At 44.6% G+C, this 24,061-nt stretch overlaps 1 protein-coding gene and 1 long non-coding RNA gene across 4 annotated transcripts in view; one reads left to right on the plus strand and one right to left on the minus strand.

Annotated features, from left to right (window-relative positions):
• The window catches only part of KANK1 (KN motif and ankyrin repeat domains 1), a 634,838-nt gene that overhangs the window by 288,872 nt on the left and 321,905 nt on the right, over positions 1–24,061 (minus strand). The gene's annotated exons all lie outside the window — the stretch shown is intronic.
• Positions 1–24,061, plus strand: part of LOC146865987 (uncharacterized) — a 248,711-nt gene that overhangs the window by 94,030 nt on the left and 130,620 nt on the right. Inside the window, exon 2 of the long non-coding RNA XR_014970365.1 lies at positions 666–845. This is a non-coding gene — a long non-coding RNA (uncharacterized LOC146865987). The remainder of the gene's footprint in view (positions 1–665; positions 846–24,061) is intronic.

The following is a 24,061-nucleotide window of genomic DNA, read 5'->3' on the forward strand; positions in this document are numbered from 1 at the left end:
TCATATCAATACAAGCACTATCCAGAGTCCCAACAGAATAAACAGGCACACCATACCGAGTAAACAGACAACCATTCAATCCAGACTGGTAACCTCTATTCAACATAACCTCAAAATAATCTCGGAATGCAGCTTGAATATACCTACCTCTCCCCAATCAGCACTCAAAGTATCTGCTACGACTCTGCACCCGGAGACCCGCAACCTACCTAATGACAATTTCCCACTGCTATAATTCTTCCACGCTGCCTTTCCTTCCACCGCTTTCCTCATAATAGAAATCTTATAAAGTAGGACAGTAACAAAGCCCATCAGGGCAGATTTCAGATTCCCTTCCCCTACCCCTTCACTCTTTATCACTCTGTTGCCTCTTGCAGATTTAAAGATCACAGAGCAAGCATAGGAAATCAGATCTAGATAGAACATGAAAGATAAACAACTAACACAATAAAGGGACTTGCAGAGCTAATCAAAGGTGCCAGAATAACACACTATAAAAAAATTATTGTCCATCGCTCACACTTGCTCATCCATCACATTGCTACGTGCTGCATCCCATAAAATGATAACTGTACCTCTGTGGTCTCCCTATTGAGGGATGGTGCTTCTCCCGTTGTAAAACCAGGATAGCAAGAGAACAGATGTTATCTTCTTTTCTTTTTCAGGCGCAGGATTGGACCTGTGTACATGCTATGGACAATATGGGGAGAAAGTCTGCAGAAATATGTTCCACAGTGTTGGGTTGGTCTTCTAACTCAAGTTTCCCAGTGAGGTTGTGGTCTGGCACTGGAGAACAGTACACACAAAGTGTTGCCAGAAATATTTTTGGTTCAAGTAACGTTATGGTAAGGTTCATGTGTTTGATTTCAGAATTTGGGAGGAGTAATTATTTGGAAGATGGGGGATTCAATGTGCAGGGTGGGTTACCGGATGGGCATATATTCCTTGAAAGACAAGGCAAAATAATGGAGATGGCAGACAGTGGTTTCCACTGAGATGTTTAAAGACATGCAAGGTAAGATAAGGGGGTGAGGCAAGTGCAGGCATGATTAGAGAGAAGTTAGCTGGTACAGTCAAGATTACCCCTCAAATAGCATGATTTTCTAGAACATCACAAGTATAGAAGGTGGTGGTCTACTTGGACTAATGCAGTAACTCCACAGCATTAATGCAATCTAAAAAGGAATTTCACTAGAAGCTGGGGTGCACATCAATTTTTCAGCATATAATGCACAATAAAAGAGCTTAGTTATATTGATTAGAAGAGAGCAGCAATTTTGGTATGTCCAAACTGTTGCATATGTGGAAGGGCACTACTGTATTGTGCAAGGTATATTAAGCAACACCACTTATGGAACGATTAAGGTTGCCCCCACTTTTTTGAGGATCTGACCTCTGCATGTATGCCTACTTATATCTGCTCAATATTATGGGAAGGCAAATGTAATACTATCCTTGATCCTGCACTGTATAGGACCACCACCACAGTTACAGCTCTTTCGGCTGTCTCTCAAGCGAAGATAAACATTATGTATCAGCACGAGCTAGTAGCATATGGTGAAACTGGAATGGCAGTGTTTATATGCATTACGTCACTGTTCAGAATCAAGCATAAACAACTGGATTCTTACACAGGATGTCTGCACCCAGTTGACGGAGACAGGGATATGGGCCCAGGTGTTGTTGGATCACTCGCTTACAGACTGGAAGGAAACTTTCCCGGATGTGGGTAACAAATACAGACCATAGCGATTCCCTTCTCAGATGCTATTAGACATACTGTTTAAAGACGAGGTATGACAGGCCATTAATGGGTATTTTTGGCCAACCTTTGTGTCTGTAACTAGTCAGAGTATTACATGGAAGGAGTTTAACGCTTACATAAGAGGCATTGCATCAGCACTGCAAAGCAAGCTGGCATGCTTAAATCAAATCGCCGCACTTTGGATGGAAGGGGATCTTAGGAAATTAGAAATAGAATACTACAACAAACACTGTCTGGAGACGCTAGGAACATAAAATAAAAACAAGCATTTGCAATGCAAAGGGTCTCATTAACGAGTGTTTACGCTATTGAAAATGCAATAGCTTAAACTCTCGCAAATGCGAGACCTATTGCACTGCAAATATTTGTTTTACTAGTGCCCATGTGGTGCTTTAACATTCATGACGGCCACGCCCCTTTCTTTAGACAAGCCGCGTCTAAGAATGGGGCGTGTCCAACATTAAAGTGAAACAGCATCTGCTTGTCAAGTTGACAAACAGATGGGTTTTTTTTGGTAAAAGCGCCCACGCCGCACTTTCACTATTATCGGTCGTGTACCTTTCTTTAGACGCGGTTTGTGTAAAGAAAGGGGAGCAGCCTCTATGAATGTGAAAGCGCCGTATGGGCGCTAGTAAACAAAACAGTAAAAAGTCAAAAATAAGCTGCTAAAATAAATTTTAAAAGCGGGCGGCGTAGACTGCCATTAGTAAAAATAAAAGTGACGACGTGCTGTGGAGTAGTGGGTGGAATAGGGGAAGAGCATTAAATAAAATAGTGCTCACCCACTAGATAAAGCAGACCATGTAACAACACCAGTAAAAGTTCCAGTCGTTATGGGAGGTAACAAATGCAGACAAGGCGGTACTAAGGAGGGACTAACAAGCCTAATAACGACTCGGAAGCCAGCGGATACGAAGGACAATGACACAAGCCAATTAAAAATGTGGGCGGGGCTTCAAAGCAATACTCCACTACTGCATGCCTCCTAGCAGCGCATGCGTTGCCTAGATTCGACCTAAAAAGAAAAGAATTCCAGGCCAGAAGGAAGCAAATAGAGAGTCAAATACCTAAACAAAAATGTAGCAGCTTGGTGGTTTGGTAAGGGGAACCATCCAGGTAGAGCTCTAGCCAGGTTAACAATATCACAATGTACCTCCCTGGAGATAATTTAAAGTGAAGACGCAACAGGAAAGGTGTTTAGTAGCACACCCAACATACAGTCAGTGTTGACTATACTACTATAAAGGAAGCGCTGATTCCACGGAACATATTAATGTGTACCAAGAAAGATTGAAAGAGCAAAAGCCTCTAATGCAACCAATATCACTATCAGAGATCAAACTGACCAGAAAATCTATGGTCAGGTTAATGACTTCGGGATAATGATGAACCTGGGGTGCCCAACACCTTGTAGATATTTATGAGAAAACATGGATTATCCTGACCTCACTAAGGGAAATAGTCCTCATTATAATACTTACACCTTGTAAGTTCCCCTTCCCTCAGCGCTTCATACAGGTGACTCTCTTTAATAAGCATAGGTACAGAGATACTAATGAAGATTACAGCTAAGAAACTCATGGCATACATGGAAGGGCTGGTGCTGTCAGATCAATTAGGGTTTATACTGAACCACTCCACAACTAAATCTCTGAACCTTTCTTGGTTTTGCTCACGAAATATACCCAGATCTATCCATCGTGGGGGTAGTGGTGCTGGACACAGAATTTTTCGAGTCACTAGAATGATCTTTCATATTTGCAACTTTTAGGGTCAAGGGATTGGGCTTAGGGACAATAGGATTTCTTTCACTTCAGTTTCAACATCTTGGGCCCAGATGAGGGACTATGAAGATGTATTGCCAGATTTTAGGATAACACGAGGCACTAGGCAAGGAGGTCCATTGTCACAGTTTTGGACAGTTTGAGACTGCAAAGGGATCCCTTACCCTGTGCTCTCAGGGAATACCATTCCAGCAAGGACGTACAACTAGGAGGCTGCAGATAAGCCAGAAAACATCATACTATGCATTAGGAAACTAAACTGCAATGTCTCTGAAGTGCTCAAGGACATTTTTACGTTTTGGACATCATCTATTCTAGGCTTTAGATCAACTGCAGTACATCCGAGAGGCTCCCCTGGACCACAACTACAGTGGAGCCAGTCTGGGACTTCCCTCTGCTGTGTCGGGTAGAGATAGTGCACTACTTGGGGATTCGAATTCATCATGATAAAGAGGTAATACTCAAGGACAACTGTGGCCCAGGGATTACTAGGTTACAGGACATTGCTGAAGATGGGAACACCCCCCATTGTCGATGACCGGTAGGATCACGCTTATTAAAATGGTGGGCTTCCTCAGGTTTTTATACCTATATGTTAATGTCGCTGTTCCTCTGACCAGAATATTTAAAAGCTTGTGCACAATATTGTTTAAAGTGGTGTGGGCTATAAAGCAGTATGAGGTGAGTTGAGACATAACAGTAACAAATGACTAAGGATGTCAAACATTATGTAACAATTTTCCAGGGTAGAGAAAGTATGCGTTGCCTTTCATTGGTTATTTCACCTAGAACCCCATGTTCCAGTAGAAGCAGAAACAGCTCCTCACTGTCCACTCACAATAATAATAGCTAGACCATTACAGAGGCCCTCCTCCAAGATACTTATAGTGGCATGCACTGTATGTGTTTGGCATCAGGTAGCAGCAGCCCTGTACACTGAGGTACTGTATTCATCAGAGCCGCCACTGTTAGACAACCCCCGCTTGATGGCCATGATGGAGCATAAAGCACATGCAAAGCTACCTGAGGCTGTATACGATGGGTCTAGGTCTTCCGAAATGCGACCCCCTCCTGTCCAGGTGAACCACAGCTACAGAATGAATTAATGCTGCTGGTTGTATTTCCTTTGCTACATTGTGCTATATCTTATATAAACAATGAATTGGCTGGCTCCAGGTAAACTGCCAAATAGTGGAATGCAGATTTGGGCACGTGCTGTCCGACCAATAGTGGCAATACTGCTATCAGAAAAGGATTGTCTCTTTAAATAGCAGACATAGGTTGCAGCACTACAAATACCTGCACAGAACTGTATACACCACAGTGAGGCTGAAGCCATTTGGGCTAGACGTGGACACAGAAGCTACTGGTGTCAGTGGCGAATTGTTAACCCTGGGCTGCACAGGACCCATGCTGCTCAAATAAATACTGGTGGCAACGTTTTGCCTCACAATCAATGATGTTGTCGCCCCCTCACACCATTGATGGCCCAGTTGGGTTTCAATAAGAATTTGATGACTTCCTTGAAATGCTTCTCAGTCATAGCATTGGTAATGGCCAGGAGAAGGGAAGGTGTTTCTTGGGGAGGAGCCCAGTACATATTGTAAAGGACCGGCTATAAGATATCCATTGCACCAGTACAGAACGCAAACGTTATGTTACATTGCTGCCACACACATCACGTCCTAAAGATGTATGGGGATCCCTTTGAAGATGCTTACGTAATGAAGGTGAGGTGAAAGCACCAGAGGGCAGAGATGAATTGGGTGAATATGGTTGGTACAGACAGATGACCAAGCTTTGTGTTCAACAGGTTGGCAAAGGCTAGACTGATGAAAGTATCGTAGGGAGTGTTATGGAAATCAGCCAGTAATGAGTGTTAGGGGTACCGGCCTTCTGCGGAGTACCAGATGCCCTTCTTGCACTTGCTGTCTTTAACAGTGTACTGTAGATCACCATTTATTGTGCACATTCCTGTGCGGACTATCTCTGTCAATTATATGAATACATATTTTGTTTTATTAGTTGACAGTTTCAAAAATAACAAAAAGATGAATACAAACATATTTTGCACAATGCACCCAATGATAAAACCATATCACCCTTAATGCCATTTATTCTGCCAGGTCTATGTGACCTCGAGACCATGGGGGAGAGGGGACTGACCGGCAGGATGGCTCAGTGACCTGAACGCTACCTGCTGCAACATGCAGTAATCTGCAGTTCACACATTTTAATTCTGGAGGAAAGACCGACTTAGGCTTCCAGCTTTCCAATGTACCAAATGCCATGCACTATGTGCTCATGTGGGCCCAACTGATAAAGCCCTTGAGGGGAAAAAATAGAAATCAGCTTCACTAGGTCTACTATCAATTTGGAACAAGCTTCTAATTTTTGGGAAGTCACAATTAACACTCCAGATAATCTACAACATATGAAGGTTCTCAATAGAACTCAAAAGCACATTTACATGTACAAAATTTCCACGAATAACAGAATTCACACATGCAAGTGATGAAAAAATATTTGGAAATTTTCTTTTTCCAGACGAATTTTGTTTTACCCTTAAATCAAACCCATTTTTGCTACATACCCAGTATATATATGGAATTTCTTTACCAATAACCCCCTCCCCGCCACCTCAGAAAATCTTACTACTAACTTTTACATGAGTAAATCCGCAAGCAATTGAGGTGGCTAATTACCACTTAAATGTTGCGACTATCCACAAATCCGAGAGCGTGTAGCTTTTCACTGCATTTTGCAGGGCACCTTCCACAATCTATTAACCAAAACATGCGAATGTGACCATTCCATTATTCCAAAATATTGTTTGATATTTTTTTAGTCCCTTTCAGTAGAAGAATGCTTTGAATCAGAATGTGGGACTGGTCATTACAAATTGTTGCTTTTTCGTCATAAAACAAACGTAATTGTGCAAAATGCTTGTGAATCCGCCTATTAGCATATTTTTCTGAATTAAAGCAAGGTGTTGTCCAAGAGCAACACTAACAAATGCCCGGCATGTAAAGTATGTGCTTATCTGCATATGGCACAAACAAGTCTAGCCCGTTTCATGAAGAGTTAAACCTTTCTGCGCCTAAGGGCAGAGGTCCAAGTCTATTTTCAAAGCATCACCACTTGGCATGCACTAAAACAGTAATAGCTTTGCATTAGGGCACCTGAGACTTTAAACTTTTTCCAGCTTCTCACGCGTTGGACCTCAGCGCTCTTGCACCACATGCAGCATGTTCCTGTAGCTTTTGCTAGATTGAGGAAGGGTACTTTGAATACAGATCACAATTTTGACGACACATGCATGAACTCATTTACCACCAAGTACCAAAAGCCGCTGCTCCGAATTAAAATGGTTGGCCAAAAACCGATACAAAACATTCACAAAAGCCATGATTACGCAACGTATCTCTCTTTAAAAAAATTCTCGTTTCATTATGTCATTTTCTACCACGCGTTCACTAAAGGCAATCTGCATTTCTCAACTACATGGTGATACTTCCCGATACATTATTTTATATATTATAGTACTATCACGATAAATAAAGTTAACATGGTTGAAATGAAGACATTATGCATAAGAAACTATGCTCATGGTAACATTAATCAATGCAGGCCTCAAATTCAAAATGGCCTATTCTGCTTGCAGCCACCTTCCAGCATAAAGCCATGTTTTCATTTCTGTCTCACTTTGCACACAGGCGATTTATGCGCCAATAACGATATATCCACTAACTACTGATGTGACCAACTGAAAAAGTTCTTGAGAGAAAAAAATTGAAATCAGCTTCACTAGGTTTACTATCAATTTGGAACAGGCTTATAACTTTTTGGGGAGTCACAACTAGCAGGAGGGATGGATTATGTGAATCCGTAGGATAGTGCAGATAATTGTGATTTCAGAAACATTCCTTTAACATGATTGGTTCAATCTGTAAGAGTTCTAATGGAACCGTATTCATGTATAGGTTTCATGTGTATTTTGCATTATAAAGAAAGTAATCCCTGAAGGTGTTGGGCTCACTTTCCCTTAACACTTAGGTGGAGACTGCACTTCAGTCGGACCTCCGATTAATAATCTTGGTTTACTTCTTTAGAGCTACATTTATTTGGTTCTGCTTATTCATTTTTGCATTTTATTCGGAGCATCAGCTATTAATTAATTTACTAACTTCTAACCTCTTATTTTGCTTTCTGGAACGCCTTTAAGTTTTTCAGTAATTCTTCATGGTTTGATTATATTATTTGTCAATCTTTATTATCAAGCCTAATTTGCTTTACATTAATTTCTGAATGGTTATTAAATATTGAACCGAATTAGTGACCAGAAAACCACTCAAACAAAGGGGGCCCCTGGAATAGGATGGGGTAGAGAAAATAAGGGGAAATAAGCAAGCTACTCAAAACAGGGGCTCTCTACCACAATGATTTAAATGTGCTAGAAGTCGCTGATATGCAAACACCCAGAGAGCTGGCCAGAGGACAAAGGCATGTCACATTAGATTGTGCTGCTAATCTAATTTAGAGATGAGCAGAACAACGGTAGTTTAGGAATACAATATACATTAAAATTGCTAGATGCTTAGTATTTGTTTTGACAGTGATGACAAGGGCAAGTTGCAGTGGCCTCCTGGTCAGAGCCCTGGCACTTAATATTTTACAAATTAAGCACTGGGTTCGAAAGTAAATCTGAAGAGTCTGAACAGGATCCTGATGCTACAGCTAATTAGACCCAAAACCTAAACTGCCCTGATTCACTCTGTACTCCAGAATTCCAGTGCCTTCATGCAGATTAATAGCAGTGCTCCTGAGGTTGATCGATAAATTAGGGAAAAGTGATTATAAGTAGGGAAATGCATCATGATAGTGTGAGATACTAGGAGTTTTAGTTATTGCAATTTCGATGATTTTGTCTCATTTTAAGTTGATTTTGTTGCCGTTTATTAAATGTGTTTTGTGTCAACCTTTGTCACGGTCTACGCATTATTTTGTAAAGGATCATGAGGTATAAACTTGTCTGTTACGGTTGAGGTTTGTGTTGTGTGGCGCCGCATCCACACTATGTGATAGGGTTTTACTAAAGTTCTAGTTGCGAATGTATATTAATCCAGATTGGTGATTGTTTATTCTTTGGTGCACAGAAGTAAACTCACTGATCAAGAGTAGACTGTCAGGACCGGAGGCTCAGATTATGCATTTCTCTTTCATTTTATACACTCAGCTGCCCATAACCAACATCAGTAAAGCTTTTAACCAAAGACTACATATCCCATGAGTCTTTATTGTTGAACTCAGCACATCACCAACCACAGAGTAAGTTCTATATATTCATCCGCCAAGGAAAATCACTTCCTCTTTCTTCACTGCTCAGCAGCCAGATAAGTGCTTTTCCTTAGCAGGGCTCGACAAATCTTAAAAATCTTACTTGACCTGCAGGTCTAGTGACTAGAATTTTCTAGTCGACCGAACATCAATGCACTTGACCCACAAATTGGTTGCATACAAATTTGCTTATATACTTACAAAACGTAAGCAGTGTGGTTTAAAAAGACCACGTTTGTGAATACAGAGCCACAGTATGCATTTTGTTTTCCAATTCACCCATCAAGCAGGTATTTCAGTACCTCCATGAATAGTGCACTTTCCCACCCAGGAAAAACAATGTTGTTCAAAGAGCTCGGAGAAAACCTAAGTAGCGCTTCACTGGCAAACACTGTAAAATGGCGCTAATGTGTACTGGGGTGAATAACTCAATCTGGATTATCTGGCCACATTGCAACCACTCTGTCTTGCTTTAGTATTTTCATATTTTGAATGTTTTATTTCTCTCCACCCCGAGGCTGCACTTGAAATTGAAAAATGTCAGAAAAAGCCGACGTATCCAGCAAGTGTTTTTCTTTTTTGGATCCATTTCACAAGGGAGCAAATAAACGAAAGGAGGAAAGAGAAGATACTATAAGTTTCTTGAAGTCTTGGTTTTACTAAATGAGCATGAGGACGACAGTAAGAGAGGGAAGAGAGAGAGGGAACAAAAAGGGGGTGGGGGGCCGCTGCCAGCGGCAGAGGAACTAGACAATGTATTTGTCCTATTTGGGCACGAAGGAAAAGACAGAGTCCTTTTCCTTCTCTGCCCGTTTCGCCCGTACTGATATCGCTTAGCAAGTTAATGTTGGTAGGTATTCGGACTGCTGGCTGGGAATGAAGAGCTCACTCGCCAGGCCGGTCAAGTAGGTCTGAAAACTGTCTCGCCCTGAAAGAAATTGGCTCGCATTTGCGAGCGGGCGAGTACATTTTTCGAGCCCTGCTTAGTGAATGCTTTTGTGCTTATGTGTTGTTAAATGCGCTGTGTTTGTTATCCTTAGGTAGCACGCGAAACTGTTGCTTTATTGTAACCTATGCCGGTTTATTATCACAGGGCTGATTAGCCCGCTTTTGAAAAGCTGCTGTGGCGCATTGGCGGAACACTGCTGGCTGTGCGGCACCACTAGGACACGCGAGAGCCCCGCGATGAACCCACTTGGCTAGCGAGGTTCGGAGTGTGCTGTCAACCCCTCTAGGGGATGTTTGGTGTTAGTGTGCCTCCTCTCCTCATGCATGAGGATACCTACCTCGGGGATTACAATGTGCTTGGTTCCCTGCCTTTGCGCAGCTCTGTCTTCTCCTTCGGCCAGTCAGTGAAGAGAAGACAGTATATGAATGAGTGTACAGGGGAGAAGAGGGTTTTCTGTGCCTCAATATTCTCCTAGCTCCAGATAAGCGGTTTTCTTTGCAGAGCTAAAAAACACAGTCCTTTTAGGTCTCGCTGAGCCAGCGCATGCGCTGCAAGACATTTAGTAGGTGGGTTTTTAAAGTACTACCCCACATTTTGGCTAGCCTAGCGTTTGCGTTCACGCGAGCATGCACATTCGCAACCGCCATCTGTCTTTCACGGGTCATTAAGCGTGTGGACGCTGCAGCTGCTTTCCCTTTTGCAGCTGCGCGCCCTCTCGCTCCGCCCTGTCCGTGTTGAAGACCGCTTGTTGTCACTTTATACTGCGATGAAACTGCGGCCTGCTTCCCACTACACGTATAATTAGTAAAGTTTTCTTAAATCGACTTGTCGCTGCATTTGTAAAGTTATCGAATGCGCTTAATACCTTCAAACATTAACATATGAGTTGGAATACATCGACAAACGTGTACTCCGGCCCTTAGACTATTAGATGACTGTATACAAACTTGCACGCGCAGAAATGCAATTGCAGTTCAGAATGAGAGCACCCCCAACAAACCAGGCAAAACTTTAGCTGGGCTGCCAGGGGCTTGCGATGTTCTTACTGCCTTCCCATATATATCTCCACTGCCTTGTCTTCCCCTGCCAGTGCCCCCTCCCTCTGTACACCACGTCTCCACGTGAAGGGCAGAGCGTCTCACCCCAGAAGATGAGTTTCTGAGATGAGACTGACGCAAGGATGCTGAAGAGGGCTGCCCCGGTGTCTCCTCAGCAGATGCACATCTGAGCCCACAGGGAGCAGAGTGTGCCAGACCACAGCCCTCTTAAACCCCCCTAACCCATGCCGCCATTCGGACCGGCTTTCTTCAGCACCCGGAGACCACTGACTGGGGAGGGGGTTCTGCGCATCTAAAGGAAGGGAAGTTTCCTTGTAGCGACAGAGTCCTGCAGCCGGGAGGCAGCGCGGGGGGTTTCCCTGAACTCCTCCCGCTGCGTTCAACTGCTTTAAGAGCGGAGAGTTATTGACATACAACTTGTTGAGGATTGTGCCGAGATAAAGGTCTCGCTTTGCTTAGGGGCATTTCTACCTGGGGGTCGTGAGTCTGAATATCAGTGGAAAGCCCCTGCGCACTGGCACATGCCTTAATCCGTAAAATGGCATTGACAAATCTTTTGACAACCAAATGGAAAAATATATGCAAGCATGGTTTTCCAAATTGGTTTTAAGACGTTTTCTGAATTGCACTTTCCCCCCTCTTTGATTAAAGACAGTTTTCAACCATCTCTCCACCCCTTTCCTCCTTCCATTTCTCGTAACCCCATCTCCGCTGTTCCCATTCTCCGTTTCTTTGCCCTTTCGCTATTTCACTCATTATCTTTTAACCCCTTCTGTTCCGATTGAGTCATATTTTTAATTCCTCTTAGAGTTACAATAATGGGGAAATGGGAAAGCCAGATGGATAGTGGTAGAGAAATCGACTAAAGCTGGCAAGAAATCCTAGAGTTTGGCCGAGATCGGACTCTTGGTGCTGCTTCTTCTCATGACCTGTGCAGCCGATGTAAATCGCATGCCTCTGCCCAATGCCCCAGAAATAGCAACACCTGCAGAAAACAAACCGTTTTATTGCATCCCAGAGACAGCGCGCGCAGGTCGCTCGCAGCAAGATGTTGGAGGTGAGCAGAGGGCCGTTTTATCTTCCCTCTGCAGAATGTGCCCCTCTGACCCCCCCTCCTCCCTAGGGCCTGCTGTACCGGCTGTTCAGCTGTTAGCATGTCACTGATTTGTCCAGCATCCAGCAGCACCATGCATTCTGGATGAAAAATCTGCACTTAACCTTGTTTCCTAGGCCCAAACTAGCAGCATGTCTCTGCTTTTTTAGGGGTGGTTGGCATGGAGAGGGAACCCTAAAACTTGGAATGTGGAGAACAGGGTTCAAGTCATTAACTATAGATGTTGTGCTACAGGTTTTGTTGCTGTTATACTATACAGCTACTTTCAAAACATCAACATGTAAAACAAATACCCAATTTAATCCTACACTTACCAACTCTTCAAAAAAACAATCAGTATTTTTATTTTGGATAGCGCATGTGTCTGCAACTTTATTGCACGTCACATTAACAAAGCTTAGTGAGAGACATGGAAGCACAAAGTCTTGTATACTGCCTCCCCATTGTATTAAAATGTACATTGATAATTCTTTTGTGTTACATATGCTAAACACTTATAATGTCCCAAAGGCGAGACCTATTGGTTGTGCCAATGCTTGTTTAATCAGAGGGCGAGTCAGTGCTTCGTTTCGTTCTTGCCCTTATGGTAGCTGCAGGTAAGCACTGCTGATTTCAATAAGCAGTGGCAAACCCAGCCGTTTTAATTAGGTTCACACTGGGTTTTTCTTTCCAAGCTCGTGGTCACTATATAACTATACCGGATCATCCATGGCAGGTGCAGAGAATGACTACTGGGAATCGTGGAAGAGGAGCAGATGCTCCTTCCCATCCACAAAGAATTGGTGGATGATATTGGTGCTTTTCTCCAGAGAGCAATATCGTCAGCCTTGGAGCCCCTGAGAAGGCAATTTATTGAGCTTACAGCCTGACACAATTGCTACCCCCTGGCAGGGAAGGTAAGGGGCATTCACCTCCAAGTGACATTTGGGTACCTTTAAGGGTAAAGGCACTTCTAAACCTGCCGCCAAGGATAGGGCTGGTTCGCCACCCTTGGGCGCTTTCGAAAGATTTTGCAAAGCATACATGACCTGTGTCTCGACACCTTTGAGAGCCAGGAGGTGGGGTCCCAACCTGGTTTTACCTCAGATGACCCTTCCTGTTCCCCTCAGGGAGTAAACGCAAATGCCAGGAACGACTAATAACCCTGATGGGGACTCTAGTGATGAGCAAGGTAGACTAGGTAGACTGTGGCGATGTCAAAAGACCTAGGCTGGATGATAACGGTGAGCCTATCCCACAGGATTCTGCGGGCGTGCCAAATATGTTAAATAGGATGCTATGGGCATGCCGGACATGTTAAATCTGGGAGACATATACCACCCCAGCTCCGTGATTGGATATCAGCCGATAAGGTAGCACAGTATGAGGCCAGTTGTATTCGAATGCCGATGGACTAAGAAGTGCTGGGACGGCTGAGGGCGGAATGTCCCAGACCCTCGTTAGCCGGCAAAGTTGCTTGTACCCAGGAGATAGACAATAAGATGGCGACATTTATTTCTAAGTTTATTAAGGACCCGAAGAAGGGTCTTAAATGATCCTGGAAGTCCTGCCAGGACAATGTGCTAAATATTTTAGGCCCCCTCACAAAAATCCTCGATGTGGGATAAGAGGCACTCAAATCAAGTGACTTGGTTGATCCCTCTCTTGAAGAACCGGGATTTAAACCCAGCGGCGCAGGGGACACGCCCGAAGTCTTTGGGTTCACCTGTCTTAGAGTACAGAGACACGGGATTCTTCTGTTGACATCAAAGATCAATTTTATTAGCTGCAGCCAGTAGTCCTAGAAGTACAACACGGTGTATGTTCTCAGGAGACTGCTCAACATAATAGAGCGGAGCATCGTCTTTTATGCCAAAAACCACGTTCCTGGCTAGCACCAATTACTCACAAATTTGACCAATCAGAGGATGATATTTACAGAGGCATCACATAACGACAAACCCACAGTTATCCAACCCATCGCCAATGACAAGGCAAAAATCCAGCATTCTTGTTCGAACAGGCCAGACGGGCCCATCATAAAAGACCTCAACCCAAATCAATAATTAGGCCATAAGGTCATAAAAGGAAGGAGCAGAAACAGATGAAGGGAAAGATAGAGGGGTGTGTGCGTGTGCCATAGAATCAATAATGTCCTGCTCTTTGATCTCTATCTGACCAGCTGCTTAACAAGGTACTGGCTCAACAAGTTTAGCCTCGGGCAACAGGGTCAGTTGACTCAGGTCAAACTGAAGTCAACACGAACTCGAACTAAGGTGTATGCGTCCTTAGAGGCTCGCTTGGCCACAGTCATCCTGTAGTCATTAGCCTATGTGAGGGCAACCACAAAATGGCGGTTATGCACAAAATGGAACCCACGGGTGCAGACTAGATCGTCAAATACACAGTGAATCCATCGGTGTAGCATGACGAAAACGCTTACGCATACCGCACTTGTCAGCCGCGGTTCGCTGATACCAAAATCATCACGATACGACAACCTTCATTGAATGGGTTCAGAATTCACGGAACCACACTCTGGTTGGACTCAACGAGCCCTATGTTTTCGGGGTAAAACCACGTGTGTTGACAACCGAGCGTAGACGCTCGCTACTAATAAAGATTGATCCCAAGTTGGGTGAATTGGCTACCACGGAGGCTGGACCAGTGACTGACGGAGGTCTCTTTGGGACCTATCATTAAGGAACTCACTAAATTCATCACATTTTTCTCTCTTGACTAAGCAAAGCAGTCTATGCACAAGGTCTTTGGCCAAAAGGTTTGTGATGGGGGCAGAAGAGGTAGGGGGTGCTTCTCCAGCCGGACTTACTATTCTAACCTCCACAAGCTCCAGACCAGACGTTCCATACAGTCGCAGGACCAATAGAAGTTATGGGGTTTCTTCCCATCCAATGGCAGAGGCTGTGGTGGAAACGGAGCCTTTAGGAGAGCCAACAACACCCCAGGTGGTACTTCCGGTAAGCAATACCCCTTTTTTCCTACAAGAGGTGGGGGGCAGGTTGCAAAGGTTCCTTCACAATAAGGTAGAAAAAACAGGAGTTGCGTGGGTACTCTAAACTGTGAGGGGGTTTCACATTGAATTTAATGGAACACCCAGTCAAATCTTTCGCCCCAGGCTCCTATTTGTTTCACAGGAGGAAATGCAGGTGGAGGATCGGGAAGTGAACGAGTTGTTGGCAAAAAGGGTGATCACCCCTTCTGTTCTCCAACCCAGGGGATTCTCAGGAACATTTTCCCAATGGAGAAAAAGGACAAAGGATACCGCCCGTGATCAATTTGAAGGAATTCAACAGGTGGGTGGTGTATCGGCATTTAAAAATAGAGGGTATACCTCTCCTCAGAGATATACTGCTTCAAACGATTGGCTGGTAAGACAATTTGAAGGACGCTTACCTCACCGTCCCGATTTTCCACCCCCTACAGACACTTCCTACAGTTCAAGTGGGGGGAACAGATCTTCAAATTCACCCGCCTTCATTCAGTCGGTCCACGCACCATGGTATTTCACCAAAGTACTTCAGACAGTTATGGAATGGCTGCGCATGCAGGAGATTAAACTTATAGTCTATCTAGACGATATTCTCCTAAAGCATCAGGACCGAAACAACTTATTGGATCAACTCCAGCTGACAAGATCCCATCTCCAGGACCTCTGCTTTATTGTCAACGTACAGAAATCTGAAACCATACCAACCCAGATCCCATTCTTCTTGGGTTTCGAGATAGGTGCACTTCTTCAATCACTCAGGTTAACTCAGAGGAAAATGTTTTTCATCAGCAGGGAACTGCGACAGACGCTAGAGAGAGACCCATTATCTCTACGACATCTGGCCAGCATCACAGGACTACTTTCCTCTTCTATCCAGGCTATTTTCCAGGTTCGGTTGCATTACAGAGCACTCCAGTGACTGAAGGCAATGCACCTCAGGATGGGTCTGAGGTATGCTCAGGAGATCAGCCTTTCGCAGGAGGATCAGAGATTCATTGGTGGCTTGACCACATGCGCGCATGGAATGGCAGGGTCCTCTTTGGCACGGCGCAGGATCTAGTTATCGAGTCTGGCGCAAGTAGCCAGGGATGGAGAGCTCGATGTGGGGATGTTACCACTGGAGATCAGTGGTCAGAAAACGAGGAATATCTACACATCAATTATATGGAACTCCTGGCAGCGTCTTTTGCGGTGGGAAGTCTGGCAGCAAACAATATCTCCTGTTCCATCCTCTTAGAGATAGACCTCGATCCAATGGGGGCAGATGTAGTCTACATCCTGAATTTGTTTTTTGAATTAGCGGGTCTTAGATTGGCATATCGCACAATCAATGAATGTAGATTGGCTACTTTGCAGGTCATATGCCTTCCCATGACATACCAGCGGGATAACATACTCTGGTCTACAGACTTTTGAGAGGTATTCATCTGTCTACGCCTCCAGAACCACGCTATTCTTCCCTTTGGAACGTCAATGTGGTTCTGCAACTGCTACAACCGTGGCAGGACAACAAATACTTATCACGAAAGGAACTAACAGGTAAGTTGGCGTTTACTATGTCTAATTTCATGTAAGAGAGTGTCCGATGTGAGATCACTAGATATTATGGCTTGTATGTTAACCCCAGACGGGGTCTCATTATAGTATTTCTGGGAGAATCAAGTCCAACTAAAGAGTGATCACTACCCAGCTTTTCCTTCTCATCCCAAACTGTGTGGTTCGATGCCTCAGGGCATATGAGGCCATGACAGACGAGCACCGCCCTCCAGGGACAGCTCAATTTCTCATTGCCATCAAGAAACCTTATTAACCAGTTTCACTGACTTCTATCGCGCGGTCGGGGAGATTGGTTTTACAAGAAGCTGGCATTGATGCATCATCTTTTGGGGCACACTCCACAAGGGGTGAATGACAACAAAAGCATTCTCTCTGGGGGTCACCTGAAGGATATTCTCAGGGCGGCCTACTGGTGCTCTGACTCTACTCTGATGTTTAGACGCTACAGTTTAAGCCAGTCCCGGGAATGGCATCATTGGTTGTCAGCCAGATTTCAGCTAGCTATAGTCTGATCCTGACATAGAATATAAAATTTCCTAGCTGACGTGAAGGAAAGTTTCAATGCTATTAAGGACACAGAAGCGAAGATTATCCCTCCCGCTCATTCCAAATACCTTCCCCCACTACTATGAAGCTCACGACGTTGACAATAAGTAGATTTACCAATGGAACTATGATCTGATACTGTTGGGTACTTTCACTGTAATGTTTAGATGAATAAAGTAGTTAAGTTTGCTTGTAGTAGGACATGATTCCAAACGTATTCCTTCTGTGTCTTGTTTCTCTGGGGTCGGAACAGAAACAAGACTTTTAATCTGATTGGTTGGATGACAACTTTTGCACGAAGAAAGAGGAAGTCTTTTGCTTTGAGGATGAATATATACAGGGGTTTGAAATTCCTATAGCCCGATGTCCAGGACATATTGTTTAGGGTCAAGGACAACAAGTTTTTAAGTTTATTTTGTCCTTTGGACAAGTAGGCCCAACCCCTGCAGCACAAACCCTTTGGCTGCCAATTTACAGTACAACATTATGGAGCAGGGATGGGAATTGTCCGCAGTGGAGGTAATATTTGTGTCCATATGTTAATGCTGTTCGAACTTGTACTTATGGTTCATTAATTAAGCCTTTATTATTAGGGTGAGCATTCTAAATAAATGTTATAAGCTCGAACTGCACCAATGACAGTGCTTCCATTTAAAAAAATGTGTACACAGATTTACAAAGTTTAACAATATGAGGCTATGTATAATGCTAAGATGCAAATATTTGCAGAAGCTTGAAAGCAAGATTGAGGATTCTTTGCTCTCAAAATACAATGTTCACGAAAAAATGTAACTAGAAAAAAAACATTTTGCTAAACTACAGTGAAATTTTAGGTACCATTTCTGTGAAGCATTATTTAATAAAATGTGCACATGTATGCTAGTATTTCCCTAAAAATATTCATAATGGAAAGTCAGTGCAACCAGTTTCTCAAGATTATGGGAAACATAAATAAACAAGCATAGGCAAAGCCAATTGGTTGACATTAGTGGTCTGTCTTTTGGTTTTGTCATTGCTCGTCTTGTTTTGACATGCCAATTGTAAAACTTCAGTGTTGTGAGAGCTGCTGGGCCCACACTATTGTAATAAACACTGGCAAAAAGCAAACCTATTTCTTGGTCTCAAAAAGCACGCATTGCCATAGTAGTGCCTGGCCCTGAATAAAACTACTTTGTGTGCTGTTAGGCTCCTTGTGAAAGATTACGATGTAGGTGCTTGTCTGTGTTGGCACAGAGCCACAGGGAGTGAAATAGCCATGGTTACACTCTTACTGTGATGGTTCCCTACTAAGTTGAAATTTTTCTGATGCCTATTCTAACTTCGCATATGACAAACAAACCATTTGACCGAATATGAGCAAGTAATCTTGGCGGCTGAAAACATTTCAATTAGAAGACGTAATGTTTAACACTTTTGACAATTCTAGAACATGAGGAGGAACAACATTTTGACCACCACGGTGTGGATGCCACAGAGTTATGCACCAAGCTACTAGGAATAATGGATGTACCACTTGAGATTTGACCTCATTTGTAGATGGCACTAGTTTGAGAGACCCTTTTGGAACTTTGAGAGCAGCATATACAATTGTGATCACATCTGGTGTTGTGGTGGCATCCAACTTTAGCAATGTAACCTCAGCATATGCAGCAAATTCATCACTTTAATAAGAGCACGCTATGTGGCCAATGATTTCGGTGTTACAATCTACACTGACAGCTAGGATCGGTTTGGTCTATGATTTCTGCTTGTTACAGTAACATCCTTTGTTTCTCAAATATGAAATGAGAAGTACATTCTAGGTTTCCTTGAAGAATTGCAGTTACCTAGATAATTTCTGTTGTGAAATGCGCTGCACACAAGAGTGGCAATGACAAGGTCATAGTGGACAATCAAAACGCTGATCCAGTTGCCAAATATTGTGTTTGAGTCCAGCTCATCCAATCTAGATGAATCGTGTAAAACGTACAGTGATCACATACACAGTACGGGGTTGACAACATTCCAGACATCCATTGAGCTCAGAGGACTCCAACATAAAGCATCCGAGAATGAGAAAGAGAAGTTTTAAGAGTGGGATGCAGCAAAGATGCATATGACATTTGGGTTTCAAATGATGGGTGCAACCCGATTCTCTGTTGTCTGCAATGATCCAGCACTTTCATGGTCTTACTCAATTTGGGAGAGATGGGATGATTTCACATTACAGAAATATTGGTTTAACACCCATTTCCTGCTTGTGGCTGAAAATTTGTGTAAGCAATGCATTACATGCTAGCAGCTAAATGTCGGCAAAAGCACAGTTGGGACAATGAGTCACATAGGAAAGTCTGATGAGCCATTTATTTGCCTGTAGTTAGATTTTGTTAAATTGTCCTTCTGTAATGGGCTAAGGCAGCTGTTCTTAACCTTTTGACTTCTGTGGACTACCACAGAATCATTACTAGAATCTGGAGACTCCGACTGAGTCATTATTGGAAGTCAGAAATCCGCGGCCTAAGCAAATTATCATTTGAACCTCAAAATGATGCACAAAAATACCAAAAGAAGCGTACACGAAAAACTAAAATATTTTGTTTAATTCACAATAAAATATAGCTAACAGTTAAAAATGTTCAATTTTGCTTCTTTCTTTGTATATACTTTGTTAATTTTAATATAATTTAATTTTGCAAAAGTCGTGGAACCCCCTCAGTAGGTGTCCCACAGGTTAAGAATCACTGGGCAAAGTATATCCTAGTAGTAGTTTGGCTTTTTTCCCCAATGGGTAGAGAAATGCCCAACTAGAAGGAGCGAAACTCTCACTGTAGCCAATCTATTATTTAGGAATTTGATCCCATGCTTTGGCATGCCAGATTCTCTAGAGCCAGATTGTGGACACATTTTAAGAATATTATCTTGAGTTACTCTGATTAGCACCGATACATCAGTCAGAAATTCCACTGTAGTTACAGAATAGAGCATCAGAAGTTGTTGAGCAAAGTAACAGTATGCTGAAATCCATAATTCAGAAGGTGCACACCTCCACCTCAATCAACTGGCCTGATGCTCTCTCACTTGCCTTAATGAGCCTCAGAAGTACACCAAACAAAACGGCAGGATTCTTCCACTCGTGAAGTGTTGATAGAGAGGGACAGGATAATCTCTTCGGTCCCTGCAGCTGCACTCAAACATCAAACATGACATTGTTCTTGAATATTGCGATGGACGAGCTGATGTGGTGAATTCCATCTCTCGTCCAGTTGACTGGCAATACCATGAGCAGGGCAGCAGCAGTGCCATGACCTAAATCTTGGAGACTGAATGGTGTTGAAAAAGTAAGTTGATAAGGTCTATTTGGAGCTGCACTGGAAGGGGCCACACTAGGTGGTCCTTGTTCCCAGCACTGCTGTGAAATATGCCAGACTGCCACAAATGATTCAGACTTTCAGCACAGAAGGCAAGACAAGTTGATGAAGACGTGGTCACAACAGCAACTGATTAACCAAATCAAACCCCATCTCAGTGAGAGGGTTCAAAAGAAGAAAAGCAGAACTTGAGTCTTTACAAAATAGGTCTAGTCTGATCAAGCTCTAGAGCTACAGCAGCAAGATCAAGGAAAGGTCTCTCAAGAGTCTCAAATCCAGAAGAAGAAACAGAGACTGAGATAAAAGATACACACCAAGGATCCGGCAAAGGTACGGTCCGCTCATCGCTAATGAAAAGTCTACATTAATCACACAGGAACAACCAGGTAAGTGAAAGTTTTATTCAAGCTTAAGAAGAAATGATCTGTAGAGTAGAAGGCCCTCCTGCAACTGCTTGCGCAGATTAAAAGTCAACAAATTACTTCAATATTTAGACTAAAAATCCAACACGCACTCAAGACTCAGTCTTGATCAAGTAAAGAAGGGAAAAATATGTAAAGTATGTGAAAAGAAACCGAGGGTAACTGCGGACATAGTGGGTTGGAGTGAGTATGAAATACATTATGTGGTAAACAATATGATTTTGACTGGACAAGAGCCCATTAACAAAAGGGATTTATGGGGAGGAGCCTAGCGCGTAACCAAGATGGCCGCGTAGGCTCAAGGCTCCCGAGGGCCTCCGCAACCTCCCACGTCTATCCTGAAATAATCCTGGTTTCGTCGACGGGCTTTTGTTGCTGAACTTGAGCTGAGGTGCCATCCGTTCTCCAAATTCAAATCGGGCTCGGGGAACCGGAATGGCTGCGATCTGAAGTTTACGGCCTGCTCCTGCCTTGGTCCCGAACTCGAGTTGGTGAGGTGCCCGGGTACGAAGCGAACAACAGCGGCATGCAGGGCCTGGCCTGTCACGTACCCCGCACTTTCACTTTCGTTTTCGCACCCCGTTTGCTGACATCGGCTGAGGGACCTTGATGTTCCAGAGGAGCGTGGATGGTGGAGTGTTTGGCCTGGATCTCGGACTATACACAGGCTACAGTCCGTGACGGCTGTGGTCCCTTGAATTAGCTATCTGGTCCCTACTCCTGTGCTGGCAGGTGCCGATCTCAGTGGTCACCAGACGATGGCGGCGAGGCTGGACGGAGACAAGCAGAAACCCAAGAATACCCGGCGGGGAGTTTACACCCAGGCTAATAACATGGACCGCTATGCGCAGACAAAGGGATCCCCTGGTGAGTCGCATAAATCGCCGGAAAGGTCCAAGGATGTCTCGGGCCTATCCGCTGACTTGACTTTGATAGACGTCATGGGCGCCATTGAGGAGATGAAGGCTGCAGTGGGTCAGCAGTTTGATACCCTGGCTCGTAAATTGGATGCGGTCCTGATCGATGTAAATCTGGTCAGGGCGGATCTGTCTAAAACGAATGAGTGGGTCAATGCTTTGAACCACACAGCGTCGAATCTAACTGTGGACGTGGCCACCCTGCAAACGGAGGTTCGTAGGTTACGGCTGGCCAGTGACCTAACTGACCGTCGACTTGAGGATTCCGAAAGCAGGGCCAGGCGGAACAATGTTCGCATAATTGGGGTACCGGAACGGTCAGAGAGCCCTGCTGCTGACCTTTTTGTGGAGGATCTGGTGGTCAACCATCTCGCACCCAAGGGGCTGAGCAAATTCTTTGCGGTGGAACGGGCTCACAGAATTCCGGGTGGTGCGCCGAAAGTGGGTGCTCCCCCGCGGCCTATAATTGCCCGACTTTTTAACTTTCGGGACAGAGATGCTATCCTTCAGGCGTCGAGGGTGAATGGGCCGCTGAAGTTTGACAACTCCAACGTCAGCTTCTATCCGGACTTTACGCAAGCGGTCCAAAAACAACGACTGGGATTCTTGGGCGTCAAACGGCGCTTGAGGGACATGGAGCTGAAGTATGCGATGCTATTTCCGGCCAGGTTGCGGGTTGAATTCGAGGATCGCTTGCACTTCTTCGACCGGCCGGAGGCGGTTGGAGACTGGTTGGATACCCTGCCCCGGAGTCGAGGTCGAGATGGTCAGACGGCGGAGAGTGGCAAGGGTTCGGCGGAGCAGGACTAGAACTTTGGTTCCCGGTGATGGACTAGGCTGGTGACGTTTTGTACCTTAGCTCTATGGGACTCAAGTTTGGTGTAATATGCCCTTCAAATGCTCGGGGGTTGTGGAGAGCATATTGGGGCCCTTTCCTCCTTCAGGGGTTCTTTTTGTGGTTCAGTATATGTTAGGGCGACAGGCACACTGCAAGTTGGGGGGGCTGTTCGGGCTCAAGCAGGGGTGCAGGGAGGGGGGAGTTGTGGTTTGGATATTGTAGGGGAGGGGGGGGGGGGTGTTGGGGACTGTTTGTTAGTTTTACAAGGCAATGTGAGGTTAGCTGCTGATTTGTCCTGGTTGTGTTCTCCGGGATGTGGGCATCATGCACGGGAGCGGGGTGGGGGGTAAGGGATTGAGAATACTTTCGTGGAATGTGAACGGACTGGGGGATAGGATCAAGCGCGGGGTGGTGTTGCAGGTTTTGAAACGGATCTCGCCCGACATTGTTTTCCTGCAGGAGACACATCTGATTGGGAACTCCTTCCATGCCCTGAATAGGCGGGGCTATCGCCTTGCTGTTCACTCTGGTTTCACTTCTGGCTCTAGGGGAGTGGGTATCTTGGTCAGGGCCTCTCTCCCGTTGGAGGTGGACGAGGTGCTTCACGATGATAGAGGGCGATATGCAGCATTGGTTGGGAGATGGGAGGGTAGAACTGTTTCGCTCGTTGCTGTTTATGTGCCACCGGGATTGCAGACGGCTACATTTGCTGATTTGGGGCGTTTGGTCCTGGGACTCCCTGGGGGGGTTCTGGTGTTAGGGGGCGATTTCAACGCTGTTGTATCCGGTATAGAGGACCGTAGCCCCCCCAGGGATCTCCCTAGAGCCCAGGCCTGGCTGGGTGGCTTTCTAGATACTTTAGGACTTATAGATTGCTGGAGATTGATGCACCCGGGACAGGCACAATACACCTTCCACTCGGGGGCCCACGGGAGTCTCTCGAGACTTGATTATATACTTATGCCGGCGTTCCAGGCTGGAATGATCGGGGAGGTGCGTCATTTGGCCCGAGGTATTTCTGACCATTCCCCTCTATTGTTGCAAATGGAGGTTGTTCCTGGGGCAGAGGGAAGAGTAGCGCCAATTAACCCCTGGTATTTACGTAACCCTAATATTCGTGCGGAACTGGTTAAGTCCATTGATCATTACTTCGACGATAATGTAGGGTCAGTGTATTCTGCTGTCTCCCTATGGGAAGGTTATAAAACGGTGATCCGGGGGCATGCCTTGTCTCTTATTTCCCATGCTAGGAGGTGCGGGAGGGAAGAGGTGGTCCGCCTGGAAACTGACATAGCTGAGATGGAGGGGGATTTGGAGCGGGGTGTTACGGATGAGAAAGTGCACGTTCTCAGCCTTAAACAGTCAGATTATAGAGCGCTGGTCACGGATGCTGCTAAAAGGATGAGTAGAGAGCAACAAGGACGACTGTATGATGTGG

This window comes from Triturus cristatus, chromosome 2_1 (assembly GCF_964204655.1).
Source record: "Triturus cristatus chromosome 2_1, aTriCri1.1, whole genome shotgun sequence".
Classification (NCBI taxonomy): Eukaryota; Metazoa; Chordata; class Amphibia; order Caudata; family Salamandridae; genus Triturus; species Triturus cristatus.